Source organism: Rhinolophus sinicus, chromosome 18 (genome assembly GCF_057876585.1).
Source record: "Rhinolophus sinicus isolate RSI-liver-muscle chromosome 18, RSI-T2T, whole genome shotgun sequence".
Lineage (NCBI taxonomy): Eukaryota > Metazoa > Chordata > Mammalia > Chiroptera > Rhinolophidae > Rhinolophus > Rhinolophus sinicus.
In genome coordinates this window covers 109,107,568-109,116,545 of record NC_142518.1, presented here as the reverse complement: position 1 = coordinate 109,116,545, position 8,978 = coordinate 109,107,568, and positions in this window count along the sequence as shown.

Genomic DNA, 8,978 nt, shown 5'->3' with positions numbered 1-8,978 from the left:
GCTCAGGTGGTTAGAGCTCGATGCTCCTAACTCTGAAGGCTGCCGGTTCGATTCCCACATGGGCCAGTGGGCTCTCAACCACAAGGTTGCCAGTTCAATTCCTCGAGTCCCACAAGGGATGGTGGGCAGCGCCCCCTGCAACTAAGACTGAACACGGCACCTAGAACTGAGCTGCCACTGAGCTCCCGGATGGCTCAGTTGGTTGGAATGCATCCTCTCAACCACAAAGTTGCCAGTTCGACTCCCGCAAAGGATGGTGGGCTGCGCCCCCTGCAACTAGCAATGGCAACTGGACCTGGAGCTGAGCTGCGCCCTCCACAACTAAGACTGAAAGAACAACTTGAAGCTGAACAGCACCCTCCACAACTAAGATTGAAAGGACAACTTGACTTGGAAAAAAGTCCTGGAAGTACATACTGTTCCCCAATTAAAAGTCCTGCTCCCCTTCCCTGATAAAAAAAAAAAAATCTTTTAGAAAAAAAACCCAAAAACTGATGCTCCAGTTGGATCCAAATAATGAGTAGTTCCTTAAGTGAACTGAAGTATCAACTTTTCCATGAAGCCTTTCCTGAATGTATCCTCCCAGGTGGCACAGACTTTCTTCTCCTAAGGGCTCCCTATGCCTATGTAGAGGTCTACCAGACCTCTATTGGACTTCTCTGTTTACTTGTTTGTCTCCTCTACTAGATCAGAAGCACTTTGTGGGCTTCCATCCTTAAATCTTCCCAGTTTATTTCTGAACCAGCCCCATGTAGTATTCAACGTATGAATGCAACACACTTAGTTTTCATTTGTCATCACTTTGTATAGTCTGTACTTATACCAATATGTTAACCAGCTTCTTAGCTCATCATTGCTTCTTGAGTTGCACCCTTTCTTCCTAAGTTTAATTTCCTTGCTGAAGTTTATATTTTAGTAGGTCTTTGAGAAAAGGTCTATGCCATTGACTTAATGTTTTGTGTCTAAGGTATATAACACCCTATCACATAGTATGTACTCAATAAATAAATGTTAAATGAAAGAATGAACAGTGAACTCTCTGTCCATGTTTGTATGAATGTTCTAGGTACTTTGTATTTCCATATGTATTTTAGAATAAATTTGTTAACATCTACAAAAAAAGCCTGCTAAGGTTGTGATGACAATGGTGTTGGATTTATAGATCAATTTGAAGAGAAATAATATTTTAATAATATTGAGTCTTTTGATTCATGGGCAGGGTATACCTCTACATTTATTTAAATGATCTTTAATTTTTCTTTGCAATGTGTTATAGTTTCAACATGGAGGACTGCCGTATTTTTTGTTAAAATTATTTCTAAAAATTTTATGGTTTCTGATGCTATTGTAAAACTTTTTAAAATTTTTTCATTTTCCAAGTGTTTGTTGCTAGTATATTATGTATTGTCTATTGCTAAATTTTGTGTGTTTGTCTTGTATCTGTGACTTTTCTAAATTCATTTATTAATTCTAATAAATTTTTAAAGATGCCTTAGAAACTTTTTGCACATAATCATATTTTCTGTGGATGAAAACAGTTTTATTTCTTTTCTATTCTTTTTGTGTTTATTTCATTTCTTTGCTACTTTGCACTCTAGGACCTCTGGTGCAATATCAAATAGAAATGGTGAGAATGGACACCTTTGCCTTGTTGCTGATCTTAGGGGGAAAGGATTCAGTATTTCATCATTAAGTATGGTATTTGTCCTTGGTTCTGAATATATAGCCTTTATCAGACTGTCTCTATTCCTGGTTTGCTGGTTTTTTTGTTGTTGCTTCTTTTCGTTTGTTTTTTTTATATTGATAATAAAAAGGTGTTAAATTTTATCAATGCCTTTTCTTTTTTTTGACATTCAATATCATTCGGTATTAATTACAGCTGCACAGCATAGTGGTTACACATTTATATAACTTACGAAGTGATCCCCCTGACTAGCCTAGTACCCACCTGGCACTATACATAGTTATTATCATATCATTGACTATAGTCCCCATGCTGTACTTTACATCACCATGATTATTTTGTAACTACTGATTTGTACAATCTTAATCCCTTTACCTTTTACATCCTGCCCCCCAACCCCTCTCCCATCTATCACCCCAATAAGTCTAGTACCCACCTGACACCATACATAGTTATTTCAAGATTATTAACAATATTCCTTAGGCTGTACCCCACATCACCATGACTATTATACCCACATCCCCAATATCTGCTGGTTTTCACAACCAGAAGTTACGTGGACTTCTCTCCTTGGCACTGGAACCCTGGGCTGGGGAGCCTGGTGTGGGGCTGGGACTCCTTGCTCCTCTGGAGGTGACATCCATAGCCAAGATATCCCTTCCAATTTTTAATAGTCGCATGTGGGTGTGGGACCAGCCCGTTCCGCGTCTCTGCCCCATCTATCAGTCTTCAGGTGGCTTTTTCTGTGTGTCCTTAGTTGTAGTGGTTCGGTTCAGCTAGACTTCAGGCAATTCTCAATGATGATTGTTCGGTATGTTAGTTGCAATTTTGATGTGGTCGTTAGAGGAGGTAAACACAGTGTTTACCTACTCTGCCATCTTGACTGGAAAAATCACAAATGCTTTTCTTATTTAGGTGATCATCTTATTGCTCCCCTTTATTTGGTTAATGCAGTGAATTACATTGGTTGATTTCTTAATATGGAACCAGCCATTCATTCCTGGAATAAACCTCACTTGTTCATGATATATTGTCCTTTTTATATATTACTGGATTTGATTTGCTAATTTTGTTGAGGCTTTGTTTGCTAGATAACGTCTTTCTTTTTCTCTACTTTTGAATGACAATTTAGTTGAGTACGGAATTCAAGGTTGACATTTTTGCCCCTGGTATTCACCTGTCCTTTGGCATCTGTTTGTGCTAATAAGTCTGTATTCAACATAATTATCATTTACATGAGGGCAATATCTATTTTTTCTCTATGGAAGTTTAAAAAAATTTTTTTCTTCTCTTCAATGTCTTGAAGCTTCATCATAATGTGTCTGGGGGTTAACCTGTTTTTATTTATTCTCCTCAGAATTCAGTGTTATTCTTCCATCTCAAGACTTTTGTCTTATTTCAATTATTGGTCTTTATCACTTCAAACATTGCCTTTCTCATTGTCTGTATTTTCTCCTCCCAAACCTCCTATTACATATGTTGGCTCTTCTTATTCTATTCTCTAAATTTCCTAATGATGTGTTTATATTCCCTATTTCTTTATACCTCTGTCTTGCATTCTAGGTGATTTCATTAGCTCTATCTTCCAGCCCATTTTTTCTTTCTTCAGCGGTGTCCTGTCTGTTATCTCATCCACTGAAGTTTAAATTTAATAATTACATTTTTCATTTTGAGAAGTTCTACCTGGTTCTTTTCCCAATCCTCTTTTATCACATTGTCCTATTCTTTCACTATGGCTTTTGTTTTTCCTTTAATCTCGGTAATTATTTTAAACACAGTTACTACTTACTTTACAATTTCTTTCAGATTGTTCTATTATTTCAAGATTTTGGAGTGCTAGACTTTTTGTTGTGTCTGCTGATTCTCCCTTTTGAAGGTTTATTTTCTTGTGTAGTTTGTAATTTTTATTTTTGGGTGAAACCATATGTAATGAGGGTTGTTCATTATGTTGGAGGACAACATGTCCTGGTTTATAAAAGAGTCACTGCAGACTGGCTTGGTGCTTTCTTTCGCTCAGGGTCCCAGGGGTTTCGATGGTTCTAGACCAACTTTTATAATAATGTTTTGACTTGTGGTTCCTGTCTCATGCAAGTGGTATAAATCCTAACTCCATATCCATGAGAAGTGTGGAATGTGGGGGGTTCTGATTTTTCATGGAGGACATTTTTCTTCATCTAAAGCTTAGATGGATTTTAAGCTTTCTCACTTCTTCTCTGGGATGATCATGATTTTTCTAGTCTGTGAAGAAAAGGGATACTTCAAGGCTCTGGGCTTTATGCAAATAGATCTGTTCTAACTCCCCTACCTAACATGGACAGTTTTTTGTGGACATGTCTCTTCTCCTCCATGCTTGGGACCCAATACCCAGCCCCTGGGACATATATCAAGTTCAAAATTTCTGAGCGCTACACCAGGATTAGCTTATCTTTACTGCTCTGGCTTTGATATTTCTCTGTATTTGAAATGCCTGGAGAGGTCCGTGTATTTTTTTTTTTCAGTTTGGCAATATATTTCATTTGTTATTTTCTTAGAAAAGCAGAGAGAGTGGTTTGATGAATACACAAATACCCAGACCCTGTATTTAAAAGTGAGTGTCTTTTAACCACATTTATTTCATCTATTAGATTTCTGAATCATTTCAAAATAAGTTGCAGTCATCATGTCTTGCTCCAGATGACTTCAGTTTGCATCTCCTAAACATAAAGACATTCTCCTGCATAACCATAACAACATTATCATACTTAAGAAAATCAACCTATTATCCACAATATTTAAATTTCATAAATTATTTCCAAACGACACTTTAGATCTGTCTTTTTTTAAAAAAAAAATAATCAGGATCTAATCAAGAATCACATATTACCTTTTTCGTTACATCTTTTTATTCTGCTTTAATCTGGAACCATCCCTATAAAACTGACCTTTGGAAGAAATCAGACTAGTTGTGGTGTAGATTGTCCAAGATTCTGGCTTTGCCTGATTATTTCCTTGTGATTGTTTAATTTAATCCTGTTTCCATATTTTCTGCAAATTCAAAGTCAGGTTTAATGGCTTGATTTTTTGCAAAAATATTTTATAGGGGATGCTGTGATCTTCCTATTGCATCATGGGAGGAGGAACATAGGTCTGGCAGTCCCATTATTAGGGAACTGGGTTAAGGTGATGACAGCCTGATCCCTCTTCTGTCAAGTTACATTTTTTTTCTCATGTGACAAGCAAGTGAGGTATTGACCTATGTATTAAAAGGAGATCTTGGGGCCAGCCTGGTGGCTCAGGTGATTGGAGTATCGTGCTCCTAATGCGGAGGTCACCAGTTCGATTCCCACATGGGCCAGTGAGCTGTGCCCTTTACAGCCAAGGTTGTGAGTAACAGCTCTCCCTGGAGCTGGGCTGCCCTGGCAGACTGGTGACCAACTGCTTCAGCCGGGGGGAGCACAAGGCTCATAACACCAGCATGGGCCAGGGAGCTGTGTCCTACACAACTAGACTGAGAAACAATGGCTTGAACCAGAGTGGGGGGTGGGTGAAAGAAAGGGGGGAGAGGAGATTTTGGTTTTGTTTTTGTCATGTTCATTGGAATTTGTTGGAAGAGGAAGGGTCCCATTAACTTGGTAGTCGATGTTGGTGAGCTCCTGGCCTGGGCAGACACAAGGATGGGCACATAGAGAATACAGAGACAAGAGGGGCAAAGTCTTCCCTAAAGGATCCCGTAGTCCAGTTGAGGAAATGATACAAGGATACGCACAGATATTTCGGACCTCCACTTCTCTGGCTGGAATTAATCACCTCCCTTCTTAGACAGAAAACCAAAGTGCTGCTTTTCCAGAAGAAGCTTTTCTGAGGCTCTTCTGTGTGCAGAGACTGTGTCTGGCCCTGGGAAAAGGGATTTGAACAAAGCGTGCCCCTTGCCCTCTCTGAGCTCGAGGTCTAATTGGAGAGACAGACACATAAACAGACAACTGCAGTCCAGCTTGCTGAGCGCTCTAGCAGAGGAGTAAACAATGTGCTGTGGGAGGTCAGAGGAGAGAGCAATTACCAAAGCGCTGCTATCCCAGGTGGACATGAACACTCTTCCCATGAATGTCCCTTACACTTTCCCTGGGCCTCCCTTGTACTACTTAGCATTGACGATGCTTTATTACCATGTGCTCCTTACAAAGATAGATGGAAATCAACTCAGGGTTTCCTATGGAACCTCACACTCTTTCTGATATGCTCGAACACTTTCTTGGACCTTGCTGCTGCCTGGCTTCTCCCCACTCCACAGGAGGGTGCCCCTAGAACACCTCCCAATATTCCAAATGGTGTTTGGCCAGGGCAGAGGGTGCAGCCTTCCCCTGACTGAACACTCCACATCATTAATAACAAGGCAGCCAAAAAGGATATCCACTTTGGGGTGACCACCTTGCCTTGGGGCCTCAGGTAAAACCAGCTGTGAACTGAGCTCCTTCCATTGTTGTTGTTATTTACATTTCAGCCACTGTGAATTACCCTCACTGCAGCTGCCCCAGCCTTTACCCTCAAACCTCTGGGGTGATCCAATCCATTTCTGATTAAGAATTAAACATTTTCTACTCTAGCCAGATTCTGCTAATCCACGGCAGTGTTTAGTTTACTGCCTTTCAGGCTTCTTGTTGTTTTTGAGTGACTGAGTGGTAAGACATGTCCATTCACTGTGGGGAATTTCCTGGAATTAGCAGTACAGTAAAGAAAAACCTTGGCATAACAGCATTAAGGACACGACAGCTAAAAAGCAAATTTCAACCATGGTATAAAAGCAAATGGTAATCCCAGTGTGCAATTAATTTCAGCTTCTAACCAATTCCTTCTGTGAGTAAAACACATGAGAAATATGATCTCCAGACAATTAATTCATAGCAAAAGTTCACTTTCTTCGAGGTACGAGCAGTGTCTGGAATCTGTCCCTCCTTACGGGTCTCGACAGGGCAAACGAGTACATTCTCCTGCTACTTACCCTGTTTTTCTGCTTAGGTCTCAACTCTAGGCAGGGAATCACCATCTATTATTTATATTTCACATGGAGGAAAAGGGCATATAAATATATGAGTCCGCTGTCCCCTATAGATCAATTAGAAAGAAAAAAGAATCCTAACAGATTCCTCCAAGCTGAATAGTCTTCCTACAGTTTGTGCCAACTTCAACACAGCCCAAATGTTTGTTTAATAATAAAATGGGCACTTCTAGGAGAACCTCCATGGCTAATGAGAAGGTAACACTTGAGTTACCATGTTCTATGCTAATTTTGGAATAAAATAGATGAAGCTAATGCTCCGATAATGGCTGTGACTGGTCCACTTTCCCTGTGCATCTAGTATCAGGTGCAGAGAGAGAAAGGTGGAGAAGGAAGAGTTGGCCTCTGAGACAGACACGTGCAGAAGCCATGTGGCTCAGAGTGACCCCTTTCCACCTGGATGCGCACTCTTCTAAGTGGAGCAATCTTCAGACCATTTTCAGGACTCCATGTGGGGATAATGGCTGCACAGTGAAGGTGGCCTCACTGTGCTTGCTGTGGGAGCTACTGCTGAGCTGGCGGGCAGCAGTGGTGGGTGCCGAGTTGCCAGTGGAAACCAGTAAGTTTGAGGTGGTTCTTGCACATGAGTCAGGCCCAGGTGCTCTGCAAGGAATGGCTGGCCCTAGCCTCGTGTCCCGTCGTCCAGCCCGTCAGACTGCTCACATTTGGAACCATTATTGCGCATCACAGGAGAGCATTCTGAGAATGTCCACTCTCCTCTCCTGAACACCCGTAATGCCCACCACACCCCGCCACCTCCACCACCAAACAGAAAAAATATTTCCTCTAGAAGAAGTGTTAGGCTAGATTTTGTTTCGAGGGTTGCTGCATGAGTGGGTTTTTTTTTGCTTTCTTCTGCAGGGGAGACAGGAACAAAAAACAGGTACTTTTTGTCTATGTTTTGCCATGTGTGAGAATTATCCTTTGTGTTGATGTCAGGTAATGGGGAGGCATTACGATTCCCATTTTGCCGTTCACCCGCAGTACCACGAGAGCTTTCAAAAAGCCTTCAATTGAGGTCCGAAGAGGAGCTGATGAATGCTGGTTCTGAAGAGAGAATATGGAGTGTAGGATCACTGTCCTGGGACGACGGCTGCAGACGGGATGACGACTGATGAGAGACCAGGGACACTTCTGCCTGAATTGATGTTTCTCTTAGACTTCATGCAGCACAGACTTACAGATGGGACCACTGGAGGCTGAAGAAACCAGGGAACCTGTCCAAGGCCTTACAACAAACTCATTTCAGAGCTAGAATTGGGACTCAGCCCTGCAGACTCCCGGTCTAGTGCTCTCCCCTGCAGACTCCCAGTCCAGTGCTCTCCCCTGCAGACTCCCGGTCCAGTGCTCTCCCCTGCAGACTCCCGGTCCAGTGCTCTTCCCTGCAGACTCCCGGTCCAGTGCTCTCCCCTGCAGACTCCCGGTCCAGTGCTCTCCCCTGCAGACTCCCGGTCCAGTCCTCTCCCCTGCAGACTCCCGGTCCAGTGCTGTCCCCTGCAGACTCCCGGTCCAGTGCTCTTCCCTGCAGACTCCCGGTCCAGTGCTCTCCCCTGCAGACTCCCGGTCCAGTGCTCTCCCCTGCAGACTCCCGGTCCAGTGCTCTTCCCTGCAGACTCCTGGTCCAGTGCTCTCCCCTGCCAGTGCCGTCAAACTTACATTTCAGTAAGGAAACACTGATGCTCAGGTGCAAACTTACTTCTCTGGAGCAGTGCCAAACTCCTCTTCACCTAAGTTCTGTGCACTCCTCACACACCCCAAAAAAACACCTATCTGAGACATCATGAAATGGGAAAATGTGGTGCATTTCTCATAAACATCTTTTTTTAAAAAAAACGCCCAATTTCCGGTGCAGATATATCCATGGGCTATAGCAGGAGACAATGTCTTTGTTGGTAAATTTTAATTATACTTTGCACAGGGATATAGTGAAAATTCAGCCCTGTGTAACCTGAGACCACTGGCATGAAGGCCAAAGCTGTTATATGATACAAGATGTGACATTTGTGAGTAACCCAGGTTTCTTTTACCTGGCTCCCCTAAAGAGTGGCTGGACCTCATTCCTGAGTACAGAACACAATTGCTGTGTCTTGGCAACAGTGAACTCAGGGGATGGCATGGGAGAGAAGGAAAGAGTATATTCTACCTTGTTTTAGAACAAGGAGGGTGAGGAAGCTGTCATGCTGAACGTTAAAACCTTACCAGTGACATGGTGCAATGAGTCCCAAATGGCAACTGATGACCCAGTGTCCAAATGATAAGAGT